This window comes from Aquila chrysaetos, chromosome 8, assembly GCF_900496995.4.
Source record: "Aquila chrysaetos chrysaetos chromosome 8, bAquChr1.4, whole genome shotgun sequence".
Lineage (NCBI taxonomy): Eukaryota > Metazoa > Chordata > Aves > Accipitriformes > Accipitridae > Aquila > Aquila chrysaetos.
The window spans coordinates 20,202,034-20,218,401 of NC_044011.1; the positions used below are offsets into that span (position 1 = coordinate 20,202,034).

General features: G+C 38.6%; 1 long non-coding RNA gene across 1 annotated transcript in view; it reads right to left on the minus strand.

The window, feature by feature from the left end:
• Positions 1-505: 505 nt before the first annotated feature.
• Positions 506-16,368, minus strand: part of LOC115344207 — a 36,835-nt gene continuing 20,972 nt past the window's right edge. The window contains exons 5-7 of the long non-coding RNA XR_003924481.1: positions 6,058-6,130; positions 2,272-2,333; positions 506-2,076 (exon numbers count right to left, since the gene is read on the minus strand). This is a non-coding gene — a long non-coding RNA (uncharacterized LOC115344207). The remainder of the gene's footprint in view (positions 2,077-2,271; positions 2,334-6,057; positions 6,131-16,368) is intronic.

Below are 16,368 nucleotides of genomic sequence, written 5' to 3' on the forward strand. Positions count from 1 at the left end.
GGAAGGAGTGCAGGTTTAGCAGCCCTTCAGGCAAGGAGGGAAGGGAGACAGGAGGCCCAGAAATTCAAGCCAGTTCCTTTCAGTTCAAAATCCCAAGCATTGTCCCCCTCTTCCATAACAAACACTGCTTGTAGCTGCTCCAGTAAAATGCAGATGTCAAATATCCTCTTTTTTTCTTCCAGGACTCGAAAGGGTCCGGCAAACCAGTGTAACACTACCCTGTTTTAGATTGTGCAAAGTATGTTTACCAAGGCTGAAAGGAATTTAGTACGTACTCCCTCCCCCAGGATCTGCAGGGCTTGAGAAGGGCTGAACCAGGCAGGGGAAGAACTAGAGAATTAAGAAAAAGAACTACGAAGCAAGGAATTTTGGTTAACTTATGCCCTTTTATTTATTCTTTAATGCCTCGACTAAAGCACACAAGACACAGCAAAAGCACATTTTTTATTTAAATTAGTTCCCTGGATAGATTGCCGTTGCTGTTTTAAAAACACTTGATTTTGTTAAAATTCTACACCCTCACCCCAAAAGGTACAGGCAGGGAATAGATTTCCCTTTTAACCAGTAGTGGGGGGGGGGGGGGGGCGGTTTGGTTTTTTTTTTTAAACCCAAACAATTTAAGCTACTTGATTAATGCCACAGCCACAAACAGCAACCAAAAGTTGCCGTGAAGTGAGGCAGGGGTGCCAACAAATAGCCGGGAGCAAGAGATAGGAAATGTGTGATTCACAGTCTCCACAGACCAGATGAATCTCCCCTCAGAAGTGCTTGTCTCCATCAATTATAGATGGAGCCTGGCCAATCAGCCAAGCTTAGACACCTGACTCTTTGCTTTCTGGCAGCTGGAAGCAGTAGTGGAGGGTAAGTGATAGTTTTAGGAGGCATTTCAAAATTTTACACACCTAAGGAACATAGCAATTCAGATACAGACATTCTACATGGTGCAAGGCCTTGATCTCACAAGGCATCGTGTCCTTCAAAGTAGTCAGGGAACTGAGCGTCCAGAAAATGTTCTGCATCTCTGCAAAATCAAATCCTAAATCTCAACAGTGGAAAAAAAAGAAAATCTGAATTTACAGCCACACCAAAATTGTTCTTAACTTAATACGAACTTCACAGATGCAACCTTACATTTTTTGCATGGGGAGGGTTAATTCCTGACAGACTGGAATACTATGTTCTGTGTTGTATAAATTTGACTACACATTTGAGCATGATTATGACTGATTCATCAGATGAGCTACTTCTGCTGCAGCTGAAAGAGAATTTGTTCGACAGTCAGACACTATCACTTTGTGTTTGACTATACTGGTGGCAGGGTGCTAAGACATGAACCGTGTTTGCTTGCAGGTGGTCATACTGTTTTTACTACTGGGCCTGCTTGTTACAATGCAATTCAGCCTAGAAGTTCTTCTGTGGAGAGAAATAGGCTCTTCCATCTGCCTTATTTTAGACATCTAAACCCGAGATGAATCACTTCCTGAAAGTGTCTGTATCTCTCCATGGAATGTACAGAGTGTCTTGGACAAGGGTTACATACATAAGTCAGAAGAAAAAAATCCTTTCTCTACCATTGCTTTTTCCTATTGTGGCAAACTATCATGAACAATCCATCTAAATATTTGCATTTATGCAATAACTACAAATTGCTATAACTCATATTACAAACCCATCACAGTTCTCCCAAGTGAATCATCATCATGTCAAGATTAACTTCTGCACCCAAGTCTAGTGGTAATTTGTGCTTTAGCCAAGCAAGACCTTTATCATATTCTCACCAGATTCCTTTCTGCAGGTGCACATTTACCAGCCATAGTTAGTGAGCATCATATATTTAACTATGGAGGAATAAATAATGCATAAAAAGCCTTTTTGTGAATACTCAAGCCACATTTTCAACAGATTTACATAAAGTCACATTCACCTTGTCCTTCTTTCTTCACTTTCAATGTAACATGCATGAAATACTCAAGGGAAGCAAAATTTGAGGTTATACACTGAAATTCCCTCAGATCTTAATTTTGCTGCCTGCTGCAGTTACAGGAATAACGCTGTTGTGAGTTATCTTCATCCAACCTAGAAAACAGAAACAATAACGTATATATGAAGAATTACGGTTGGCAGACCCAAATAAAACACAACACAAGTCACAGACCTTTAAATATGATCAGCTTGAGTCACTTCAGGCCAGCAGGCCCACAAATCACATGTCCAAAAAGTACTTAGCCCAGCAGGACAATAATGTTAGTTGGGATCCCAAGATTCTCTCACCATCTACGAAACACAAATGACAACAACAGCCAGAAGGATGGGAAATTTTGCTGGCAGGTATTCTGTTAATGAAAACCAAGGCATATTATGGGTACAAATTATTTGCTCAGTGCTATTTATAGACTAACACTTTGAGGATCTCCTAAGTCCCCTCATTTTTGAAAATAAAAGCACTTTGTTTCCTTTTAAGTCAATGAATGTTTTCTGGCTCACTATATTACCTTTTAATCTGAAAACTTTTTTCCCAGCCATCACAGCCTAAATGTGCAAAGACAGAAAACAAGTGACTCTTTCGCAATGGTCCTAGAACAACAAACAAAAAACATGAACCAGGGGAGGTTGCCGCCTCAGTAATAACCATGTGCAACCTTTTGTTCTGTTAATAATAGTCAAACATGTAAAACCTGTCAAAAAAAAAGCTGAAGGTCTCTTCTCTGAGACACTCTGAGGTCTTGGAGGTTTGTACTCTTTCTGTTTCAGCATGACATGCATTGTCTTTTTGGCACTGTGATTATCTTTGCCTCATTGTCTGCCTCAGGAAAAGATATCATTTACGGTGCCAGGTGCCACCTTTGTGACTCTTTAGGTGTCAGATAACCTACTTAATGCTGGCTCTCTAGATGTTGAGAAATTTGGACTTCGCTGCCATGTGGGACCTTCATGGCAATGCATCCACTGTCAGAAAGGATTTTTTTTTTCCCTTCCTCTCTCATAGTAGATAAGCTTTATAGAAAAACATGCCAGTAAGACATGAGGCAGGCAAAAGCAGCACAATCACTACTGCACTGTTACTGTTCTTTTTTCCTCTCCCTCTCTCCAGAGATCCCCTGCCTTAGTTTTTCTCCATCATTGCACTAGATTTATTGCTCCAGTAAATTTCTGCAAAAGGAGAAAAAGAAGGTACTTGAAGACCCTGGGGACTACCAGCACGGATCCCCTGGCCCCTCAGCCCTGCATCGCAACAAAAGCATTCCGGAGGGTTCAATTGTTTCGCCAGCCCTAAGCCAGAGCAACTGGGATGAGCAATGGAGGGGGTGGGGGACAGACGAGAAGGAAGAGGCTGCGTGTTTGGAAGAGCAAGATGGAAGAACCCTCTGGAAAGAGATGGGAAGCAGGGCTGGGGATATTCCTGGCCCCAAGGGACATGTGGATAACAGGAGGAGGAGCAAAGGAGGAGTGAGGCAAAGGCTCACATCACTGCTAGTGAACAGTGTGCCCATAAGAGGCCTGCTCACCTTCGGGGAATGAAATGGTGATGCCCTGTCTGTTACATCTTTTGTTTGACTTTGAATTCAAGTGAAACATTATCTCTCTCTTTTCAGATATTATTTAGCTTGGCTGTGTGCTGTAGTGGAATACAGCGCATGACTGTTTTACCTCTTTCACTATAGTAATTTGCACACTGAAAGAAGGAGATGTGTAGCGATCCTGTGAGATGGGCCATGGAAATGTCATACCATGTTCAAAACTTTACTTAGCACCACTGCGTGCTTCGTTTAAAATCTGACAATCCCCATTCTCACATTGCACTTCATTTAGATCTGACTTTCCAGTTACCTGGAGCAAGTGCTTTGATGAAGAGAAACTTGGAGGGTAATCCACCAGGACACATTAAACTGTTACAAGTCATAAAACATCTGCACCCAATGGCAAGCTATAAAGCTGAATGGATAAAGCTATTAAATGCATAGCATTGCTGGGCTGAATTCTTCCCCCTGTGAGCACACTCAGCTGGTTCACACACAAAAGTTTTTCCCATGATTGTATCATGAGCAGCTCATATGATTATAATTTCCAGTAAGGAACATTGCTAGCAAGAGCTGAGTTAGGACAAATTTGCATGCTTCTGGTGAACGCAAAACAGAAAGCATATAAGATTCCTCCAGTATTTACTGAGCATATGATATGAGATGTCTTTTCCCATCACATCTGCTATACATCTTTATAAAATGATGAAAACACCAAGACTAAGCTAAAATGAAATAATACTCAAGGAGAATGGAAAAAGCCACCAATGCAAGAAAACTGTGTATTCGAGAAAGCCATGGTACTTCTGAGTATCAACCCTTTTTATTCCATTCCTACTTCTGTGCACAGAATGAACAGGGGAGAAGTGGTGACACCCGGTTCCAGCTCTGCTCTGAAGCTCAGCAGAGCCACCAGCGACCTGCCTGAGCTCAAGAAAAGCTCCTACACATACCCTGGTTAGCAAAGACCAGGCAGAACACAGCACGAAAGGGTCTTGCCCTCTTTGTATCCAATCACTGTTACTGTCTTTGCTGGCTGAGACTAGAGGTTTGTGTAGGTTTCTGTGTAACAGCCTTACGCAGACATAAGGTCACCCACCCAAGTATGATTCCAAGGGACCATATTTAGTTTTTAGTTTTCAGGAGCTGAAAGCAGTCCTCAAAGGGGAAGGAGCAGAAGTATTATCTCTATGGTCTCATAGAGTCCTGCTGATTTTGTCCAAGCGAGGTGACATTGTCTTCGATCCAGTCATCTCTTCCTAGCACTGCCACCCAACTCAGAATCTACTCAGTAGAAACCACACTCATTAAAATCTGTAATAATCTCTTTCTGGTCCAACAACCACCACCACTTCCATATTTTCCATATATTGACTGCCATTTTCAACACAGGAAACAACTTCTTGTGGGTTCACAGAGTCCAGTCTAGATAAGAATCAGGATTTCTGCTTCATTGGTATGTTCACCATTTTCTTCCACTCAGAAGTAGAATGAAGAAGAAATACATTTCTTGCCAGACAGATTCTCCAAACAAAATCCTGGTGAGTCAATTGAAATTCTGTTCCCATAAATCAAAATTCCTTTCATCTTTACCAGTGACAAATTCTTGACACTGAAGATTAATTTCCTCTACAAAACTTCGCACTTTTTACAAGGTAGCATTTTCCAAAAGTAAAATGTTAAACTGAAAAATGGCCATCCTACTACACCTACCGTATTTCTGGGTAATCTTGTCTACAAAAATTAACTTAGCTACCACCTCTAGCCTGGGTAATCCCTTAAGCAAACATTCATTCAGTTACTATCTCTGAACAGGCAACTGACAAAGCTGTCTTCTTGCTATATGTCTATCTTCTTTAGATCAAGCAGAAATCCAAGGCTCACGTTCACTCAAGCAGTTTCCTTCATGCATACTGGACCACCATTTTGCCTGTATGAGATATTTACACTTTGGATTTTCATCTACCACTCAGACCACCCCTTAGGTTTTCATTTGCAGGGTATATTTAAATTTTGCAGATTCTAGCTGCATACCATCTCCAGGGCAAGTTTTACACTGCAGACATCTGCTCACACAGGTAAAGCAAGCACACGAGATAGATTGTGTGACAGTATTCCTATACTGGAAGCAGTATAGAAATTTAAACAGTATAACATTGCCTAAAGACAGTATTCCCATATTCCTGTCTTTCATTCCTTCCCATACCACAACTAGTAGTATTCATTAAAATGTACATTAAATTCATTACAATGTACATAATAAATGTACATAAATGTACATAAAATTCATTAAAATTTCAAATAAGCATCTTCATGTTTTCTCTCATGTTTTCCTTTCTGTTTGGAAGAAGTTTCTAGTTAACAAATACATTTCATTATTTAAAATTCTTTCTTAGTAACCTCTCTTGCCAATTAGTCTGCAGAAAGATTTGGCAATGGTTTAGGTACCGGTGTGATGAAGCCACTGTCTGTTGTATAGACCTGCCTTACTGCTTCTTTAGATTCTACTATTTGTCTCTAGCAATTTGCTTTCACTTACTTATACTGTAGGCGCTTTGCAGCAAGTCTTCCCTTGGGGTCTGAGTCACACTGCAAAGCAACTGGTACTGCTCCTGAAAAAAGAATTATTATTTGAATAGAGAAGAGAATCAGAACCATTGTATCTGGATATTCCAACACAGCATCACTCTTTTCACACAGACCCGTGATCCCAAGCAATGTTTCTCACACTCCTGTAGTACCATGCAAGCATGATGAAACATTTGTCCTTTGAGCATGGCACAAACTAACTATTCACTTATGAAAGCCCACTCTCTTGGAATGAACATATTTTGGAGAGTCACAGATAATGTCATTCACTGTTAACCCTCCAAGAAAGGAATGCATAGTATGTGTTGCAATGAAGCCATGAGCTTCAGTTACTCTGGGAGCCACAGCAAGAAAGTTCTTCAAATAAAAATAACTTGAACATGTATACCATAAATTTTAAAAAGTATGTACATCATATCTATGAAAAATACCTGCATTTTTTCTAAGATTAAAAAAATTACATTATTATTATTAAAAAGATACACATTTTTTCTATTGCCAGGTCCATCTGATGATACCTGTGCAGTAATTCTAGGCTAGAGAGATATTAGTATATTTTGATTGGTTTCAAATGATTATCCAGACTTAAAGAAGAATGTGACACATAAATCACTCATCCAAAATCAAAAGGTAAGGAACTTGCAGAAAAAAATGTTGGCATTTGGAATACTTACTTTCCTTAACAGTAACATTGTTTTCATAAGATTGCCCTGTTCTATGTACACCTGTCAGACATTTGTCATTTTGTGTAAGGATTATTCTTTTGTACATCAACTTAGGGTGGCATCACAGATCTCTGCAACATATATCTCACTGGAAATTCTATAGCTTAAATTTTCTCAGCAGGTTGGAATAATATATCCTTGATCCCTGAACCTTGATAGCATTTTGCCTAAAAATTGCCTAAGTATACCATATCATTTTAGGGAATAGCATGATTTTACCAGTCTGGAAATCATTTCAAATATTTCTATTAGAGTGTCTGCCAGACAGGGCTAATTTTGTTATACAGTAATCTGGAAAGATGCATTAGGCTCTATTTTACCTTTCTCCCATGCCATTGTATAGTTTAAAGGTATGTTATAAGAAGCATTCCTGTACCTTTTCTATTATCTTTTTCTGCAAAAATAGTAGCCCTCCTTGTAAAACCATCTATTAAAATTATTTTAATGAAATCATGTACCCAGCCTGAACAACGGCTTTACTGGCAAAACTTGACAAAAAAGTGTGATCTGCTATTCTATTAAAGGAAACGGGGTCCATTTTCATGTTCTAGGACCAATGTGATTTTAGCTTCAGCAGACCATTGCTTCAGTTTCCTGAAATGTAAAAGGAGATGAGGTAAACCATCCATTCTAGTGGCTGTGAGTGAATTAAATTTAGCAGCATGTAAAATGTCAGTTTTGCTGGTGTCACAGATCTTTTACTAGATGTGTCCTAATAAGCAAAGATCCAGAAGAGATGACTCAGACCACCTCTAACTCAGTTTGAGACCTTGACATCAGCTTAAAAATTCAGTCTATTTTTATGTGTCCAATGGAAAATCTTTGAATCAATAATTTGCTTTTTGTCTTGGACTAACATTGGTTGGATAATAAAGAAAACTAATTCCTAGTATGGAGTCTAACATGGCTTACCTTTCTTTTATGTCTTTAGGAAGCAAACATATTCCAATACAGGTTTTTAAACAAAAGGCCTCCTTTTCAGGGGTTCTGAGCATGAGTAGTTTCTCGGAATCAGAGACACTGAGCTGGGAAGGGACCTCTGGAGATCACCTAGTCTACACACCCTGCTCAGAGCAGGATCAACAAGCACAGGTTGCCCAAGACTGTGTCCGGCAGGATTTTGAATATCTCAAAGGATGGCACATCCACAGCCTCTCTGGGTTTGTTCCAGTGTTTGACCACCATCACAGTAAAATGTTTTTATGTTGAAATGGAATTTCCTGTATTTCAGTCTATGCCCATTGCCTGCCCTGTCACTGAGCACCACTGAAAAGAGTCTGGCTCCCTCTTCTTCATTCCCCCTCAATCAGGTATTTATATAACTTCATAAGATCTTCAGTTGAAGTAGCTTTATGAATTTAGCAAAATATGTGAAAATGTCATCCATATCCACATTATATGACAAAAAAATTTCACCCATCTATACTAAGTACATCCAGGGAGGTTTTTTATCTATTCCATGTTTGAAACTAACTTGATGTATCCTACCCTTTCCATCCCTGATTCTGAAATTGCTGGGGCCAAAATAAACTTGCCTGTTGGAACACCAGAGTGGAAATTTAGTCTAATTCTAATTTTAATTCTAAATCTTTGTGTACTTTTAAAAAAATCTAAGGTATTAATAATAGTACTCTGATATGCATTTTTCAAAATATATGATCCTGGCAAAGCCCATGGAATCCCTTTTAAATAAGCTTAAATACTAATCAGTATATAGAGTCTGTAAATCTTATGAACCTCCACTTCAATTCATTGTAAATCTTTTTGTTTTCCAATGTACATTTTACAAAAAGGTAATACATCAAGGACCACCACTTTTTTAAAAAAGACTGGCCAAATACATACCTCAAACTAAGCCTAAACTGGTCCCCTTCAATTCTGTCAAAGCCATGGATTTCAGAGAGGCTTTGTCAGAAATAAAAAGGGGATTGAGAATGTGTATAAAGGAGCTTTCAGATGAAGGGCCATATACTTAGCTTCGTTTATAGCTTTACCTTCACTTAGGTTTATATATATCTCCTATCTCTCCCTGTGAAAAATAGGTCCTGCATGTATTTCATTGCACAATCAGTGACAGAATTATTACTTCTGTTAAAATATGAGTACAGTACCTGCAATCTTTATGACGATTTCCTATTCAAATTAATATACTGGAGTTTGCTTGAAGTTCTATTGAGAGGACCAGTTGCACATCCTGAATTACATATGGAAGAATGTGACAAAATAGAAACTACCCAAATGATGCCATCTTGACATCAAATCCTTATGTATTTTTTTAATCTAGCCCTATTTCACACAAGACAGTCCAGACACATAGAGCAAATTAACTAAGAGCTCATATAGATAAGTAAGGGGAAGAACTCGGTGGAAAGGATATTATTCAAACTGGTAGGCTTGTATTTATGGACCAGAGGTGAAAACCAGGGACTTAGTTCTCCCACTTAGCACAATGGAGTTTGTGATGCAAAATCTGGGACCACACCTTCCCTCCCCACTTTTTAGCTTACATTTAGGTCATACCTTCTTGCACATGACTTTGCTCTTCCAGATGCTTAATATATATATAGAAGAAACAAACCAGCTTTTTTGGCTACAACAACCCACAGAAAAAGGAGGTCGCTAGGGAGTAATCTTCCGGTTTAATTTCTATTTTCCTTTGGCCACTTCTTTGTGTAGTGCTATATACTTTCATTGGTGGTACTGAAAGATGTGTCCCCTTTTCACTTCATCTAACTGCAAATAATAATGCAAGTTAGGTCATGAACTACGGTCAAGAAATTTCTCTAGTTGGTGAATGAGCAGGTTGATTATTCACTATTGTTTCTTCAAAGATTTGCAATGGAATAAGATTTTGCTTGGACCACTATTGAAAACCATGGGTATTTGTGTCAAGTCCTTCTGTAGGAAAACTAAGCTTTCCAGTTTTACATACAACACAGACCACAGCTGTTTGAATGCACATCAACTCATTGCAAATAGGTATTGATAAATACAAAGTTGTGCACTTGCTCATTTGCAACACCAGTTACCACTCCTAAGTTAAATATCCCAACAGACTGGGGTTTTTTTCTCGCAACCTATTCAAGCTTTAGAACTTCATTACTCTAGAAGTGTGGTGACATCCCTGAAAGCAGAGACCTTCCAAAAGACCGTAGAGCCTACACTGGATAAGCAACTCCACATGAATCCCAGTGCTCCAGCAAAGCAGTTAATTCAGCTGTTGTATGTATAACCAGAAGAGTAATGCAGAAAAGCAGAGCGGAGTAGTTAAGCTCAATATAGGATACTGATAGGAGTAATGCTTATTTTTCACTTCTGGTGCTCACATTTTATTGTTGATGCATTGGCATGCATTGGTACAAGGAAGAGTCACAGAAATGATCTGAGGACTGAAGAAAATACTTTACAGTAAGAGTTAAAGAGCTCATTCTATTTAGTTCATCAGAAAATATGCCACGAGATTAATTAATCACAGTGTATAAGTACTTTCATAAGAAGGAATCACCAATTACTGAAAGCCTTTAATGTAATAAAGAAAAAAAAATCAGAAGCTGAAAAGAGTTCTCAAGAAAATTCAGGTGAGGAATTAAGCACAGAGATTTGATTGTGAAAGTGATTAACCATACGAACACCCAGCCAAGCGAAGAAGAGGACTCCATCTCTTGATGTCTTCAAATCATGATACCTTTCTGGAATAGGTATCTCCCTCTCTGGAAGATGCAAACTCTAAGATGATAAATTATTAGAACAAATTAGCTAACCCTTTCTCAGATAGTTTGGTGTAACTGTGGCTGAATGTCATCTATGATTTTGTATGTGTCTTTGAAATGGAGGCAGAAAAAAACCAGACTAAGAGAGCAGCAGACAAAGCCAGAACACAAACTGGGAACGCAGCCCACAGCCAAGCCAAGAGAAAGCTGTTGGGATAAGTGCTGATTAGAAAAGAGCTCAGAGCTTTGAGGAAAGATAGCATCTCTCCCCATTTGATATTTGTTGTACTGAAGAAAAGAAGCCTTTGTACATTTTTTAAACAATAAATAGGATTTTAGCATCAATTTCTCTTTCCTACTGACTTAAACAACTCAACAGAATCTGGATTTCTGGCTAACTGCTCAAGTCAGAGAAAGATAACACTGAGTTTTACAGGCTCAGTACAGGGAGTAAGAGGCATATTTCAGAGGCCTGTGATCTGACTAGAAACTTTCATGATCTCCTCAGTCCTTTAGTCCTGTGAATCTATGAGTTCTCTGAATATTTGTTGATATGCCTTTACTGCTTAATATACCAGATCTGAATTGATAGCTACAGTTCTACTGCTTTACATTCCTAATGCTTTTCAGTGGAACTTAACAGTGAGAGCATATTAAAAGTAGCTGGAAGACGTTCATGCGGTCAAAGCTGATACGGAGAAAGGTCTTCCAAGTTAATTTCTTTTCACTTCATCTCTAAGTGCGTATCATCATTTCCCAGGCTAATTTGGAATTTTCTTTTCTTTTTGCTATTTTGGTGGCTCCAGGCAGTTTTGCATTACATTTGACCGGGGTTATCTTGGTTATAGGATCCTTGTTCATCTGTTAAAAGTGTGCACAATTGAGAGGCACCATTAGACTGAGCAGATCAGCATTGTATGTTCCCACCGAACTCATCTCACTTCAGCTCTCTCTCAATAGTCCATGAAGCTTGGCTGTTTTGACACATAACAGGATGACACTAATTCATAAAGGCAGAATTCATTGGGTAATATTCCTATGATTTATTTGATTATTTGTATGTTTTTATGCCTTAAATTATTTGACAAATCATTCTTGACAAGATTTGACAAACTCTGTAAAGCTCACCAAACAGTGTTTGATTTGTAAAACATTGTTTTAGATATTAGTTTACTACCTTTATTAAAATGCATAACTGGGGATTTCCATGTACCAAGCAGTGCATATCAAAAGATTCCTGTTATTACTTCTTACCCACAATGCAGATACAGGAAAAATTTGACTGAAGTACCAGTGCTGGTTTGGAAAACTTAAAAGAAGAGGGTTTCTTCTGAAGTTTCCAGCACTTCTGGTCACAGCAGCACACTACAAGATCAGCCTTTTTTTGCCATATTTCAGGTAATTCTAATTCAGTTTCCCAAATTAAAGTATGTTATTCAAAATCTGCAGATGCCATTCTAACTAGATAACTATATCTAATCTGGTGCTGTGTCATCAAAGCCTCTGAACTTCCAAGTCACATTCATTCTCTCTTGATGCAAAAAAAATATAAAATTTTAAACAGCCAGCTCTGCAAACTTAGCCTTGGTTCCAGCTGTCAGGTGTGTCTTTTGGGGCTCTTGCCTCATAGTCCATTGTAAGACTTTGCAGTCAAATTTTGGTCTCTTACACCTGTGCAAGACTATTGCCTTCCTTGGCAGAGCCAAAAGCCAAAATAAATCCATGTTAATTACTCTCTTCATAGGCTTAACAGCAAATGTTCAGGTCTCTCAGTAATAGTTGCGTTGGCTCTGCAGGGCTAAAGAGAGGAAACAGAAATACAGATTTATTTCTATGCCACTAATGTGAATAAAAATGGTGGACTAAATTCAAGGCTCAAATGGGTTGGATAAGAAAATGCCATTTAAATTGTAAAACAGCTCTTGAGATTCTCCAGAATGGAATGTGTGATTTTTAACCAAAAAAAACCAGAAGGAATGAGGGTGACAATAATATGGTTTCCCACCTCTATCCTTCTGCAATGCTGACTTTCACATCACTGATCATGATGCTAGTAAAGGGGTTGCATGAATGAAGCCTGTAATTACATTGTTTAAGCAGTGTTATATTTTATAATATTTTCCTCCCATAATCTTTAATGGAATATAGATTATAGCTGACTCATGCTAAATCTATGACTATCAATAGGTAGAGCCTGGCACAGTAGATACCTATTTCAGCTATGCTTTAGGACTGCATTACATAACAGTACCCGCAGCCTTTTGTTACTTGTATCATCCTTCCTGTTATGTGGCATCTTTCACACTACTCATATTCACATATTGCACAATCTCAAATGCATCGGAGTCCTCTATATCTTCTACAGCCAACATGTAGCTTAGCATCAGAAAAAAAACATTATTAAACTGATTTGCCAGGGCATGTGATTCATGCATATAGGAAGCATTGTGAGAGCTCTCTGGAGATGGGAATTTCCAAACCTTAGAGAATTTAAAATTTGTTTTGAATGAAATCAGAAAATTTATTCACCAGGATTATCTAAATATTCTTTACATTTCAGACAAATCAGAACTGAAAATAAAATAAATACTGGTTCAATTTGACAACTTCACTTTGTTTTAATAATATATATAATGCACATGTTAAAATAAAGTATTTCAAAGTGAAGAAATTACAGTCTTCATTTTGATGCTGTCAAAAACAAGGCAGTTTGAGTCTGTTACAACTTTACTCTTCCCTTTTTCTTCAAAATGGAATTTCAGCAAAAAAGATTGAGTTGTGTGAAGTGGTTGGATTTATATAAAACTGACATTCTCTGATTATTCAGCCAGAGCTCCTCCAGACAGCCCTAGTTAATATACACAGAAAGGAGCCAACAGAACAGGAAGATGGTTAGTGACTTATCACTAGGCATATTGTACTAAATGGCTTTAACACAAGAAGAAACAAATATTCCTGAGTACCATATTGTATTGATTTAGAGACTGATTGAAGGGTTATCTAGCAGGCTGTTAGGGTCTGCAAAATAGAGACAGATATCTCTTGATAGTATCATTTTGGTCTAGTTTGCTTAAGAGTATTGCATAGCAGTTGCTGGAGTTCAAGAATATATTTTAAAATTGTGCTTAGCACTTGAAGTGACGTCCTGCTCTGAAAACCCAATAGGTGAACGTTACAAACATGCTATTCCTCCCAATAGACAGGATCCTGATTTGTTGACATCATCATTATGTCTTTATACATTCTATGCTCATGTGTAATTCATCTGTTCCAATACAAACAGAATCACAGAATCATATAGGTAGGTTGGAAGGGACCTCTTGAGAGTGTCTAGTCCAACCCCTCTTCTCAAACAGTGCCACTGAGAGCTGGTTGCCCAGGACCATGTCCAGTTGGATTTTGAGTATCTCCACAGATGGAGACTCCACAACCTCTCTGGACAACCTGTTCCTGTGTTTAACAACCTTCACAGTAAAAAAGTGTTTTGCTGTATTCAGATGAAATTCCATGTTTTAATTTGTGCCCATTGCCTCTTGTCCTGAGCATCACTGAAAAGAGCCTCACTCCCTAATCTTCATTTCTTCCCATCAGGTATTTATACACATTGATAAGATCCCCTTCAGCCTTCTCTTCTCCTGACAGAAGAGGCTGAACAGTCCCAGCTCTGTCAGCCTCTTATCGTATGACAGATGCTCCAGTCCCTTAGTCATCTTTGTGAGCCTTCACTGGACTCTCTCCACTATGTCCATATCTTTCTTGTACTGGGGAGCCCAGACTCCAGATGTGTCTCACCAGTGCTGAGTAGAGGGTAAGGATCACCTCCCTCAACTTGCTGGCAACACTACTCCTAATGCAGCCCAGGGTGCTGTAGGTAGAGGAAGCTGTCTGTTGTGACTGGTAGGCAGCAGGACCTCCCGTAAAGAATATGACTACCTGAAAAAGCTTACTTAGATATTAGTGGGTAAAAACACACTACAATAGGGCAGACCTGAGTACACGTGATGAACAAGTCCCAAACCCAGCTCTGGCTATTGAGCCACAGTGGTGTGCAGAGCTTCTGGGGTAATTTACCTGTGTGACCATGCAGAACTCTCTAATGCCAGTAATGAAACTAGCTCCTTCTAAGCCACACCAGTTGTTCCTCCTTCTCATGACAGACTGTATGTGGACAAAGCCATAGAACATACCTGCTTCTACAACTGGTAAAACAACTGTACTTTTGTTTTACACATTAGTGCTACAACAACCAGTTAAGCTTTGACTCATGAGCTAGGTTCTAACTTAACTGATGTATTGCAAGTACTTTTTTTTAATGACTTCTTGGAGGAAAATTACTAGTTAAAGCTAATCTGTGGGCCAAGCACCCTGCTGTCTTATATTACTTCTGTTTATTTAAGTGCCTAATAGGCCTGCAATCTTGATCATGGTACATCTAGAACATTTCAAGGATTTTCAGTGGGGTCTCATTGACTCCAAACTACAATTACTTATCAATCAAGTGAAAAGGTGTGTGGTGGCATACGTCATTTGAAGGTGAGAATGATCCACATTATTCTAAGGGGCTCTTCTTTTACTGCTATTTTTTTAATTGTTGCTATCATTATTATTACCCAGCATTACGCAAAAGTCAGTAGATTCATTCAGTGAAGATTTTTTGCTTTTCTAATCTATCGCCAGGTAACATTCTTGAAAACTAAGTAAACAATAGACTAGGTCAGTAACCAGGGTGTTTGAAGTTACCACAGGTAACAGCACATTATATCAGTTTTGTGACTAACACATACATTGGTTAGGCCCTACCTAAACTGATGAGAGACAGTGTTAGTGGCATCTTTCAGAAAACAAATACACACAGGACACTTTTCAGAACAAAAGAACTCTCCTTGAAGATGAACAATCTTTGGTAAACAACCAGCCTGTATTTACATTATTCACCATTTTCACCCAAGCATTTTTTCATGTAAGATATACAAGATCTGACAGTGGATAAATAACTGGGGAAGAGAAACCCCATTTACACTGAGATTTGGAGCCATTTTATGATTTCAGTAAAAGATAATTTTTGAACATGCCTTGCATAGGAAAGTAGCACTACTGTTTACATGGCCTGATACATATTCTGCCTGCATTTCATTTAGGAAATAAACATGTGCTTCTTTACCACCCAAACTTTAATAAATTTCAGGGGAGAATGGCTCTTTTTTCAACTGTGACTCATTCTTTGCTAATTCAATCAAGCTGGAGCTGACAAAACAACGAAGATTTTGGAGGTATTTTTACCATGTTTGTCACTCCACCAAATGACGGTGCAAAGTTCCCTTGTCTGAATTTCGATCAAATACTTACCAGGAATGCTAAGCCTTTCAGAATCCCATTGTACCTGTTTCATGGCATGTGAGTTATTTGCTTTCATCTCCCCTTTACTGTATAAAAGAGGATCTAAGGCTGTAAAAACTTCAATCCAGAGATTCATGCAGCTGTACATAACAGATCCTTCCTCTCTCGTCATTGCAGCACAACATCAAACCAAACAAAATGTCTCAGAAAGCTACAGTATTTGCAGCAAGGCTGTCACAGATCTCCTTTTTCGCTTTTAAAAAAAGTGGCTGAATGCCCAGCACCTGCCTCCATACTGACATTTTCTGAAACACTAAGGTAGAGAAATCAACGTTTGTCAATATCATCTCAGTGATTTGTTAGAAACAATGAAATGAAAAGCCTCAGCCTCTATCCTTGCTTCTGGAATACAGGATTAAAATAAAAGACACATGATTTTATTGATTTAATGAGGGATGGGGGCTTCAGTGGAGCATCCCTTGTGATTAG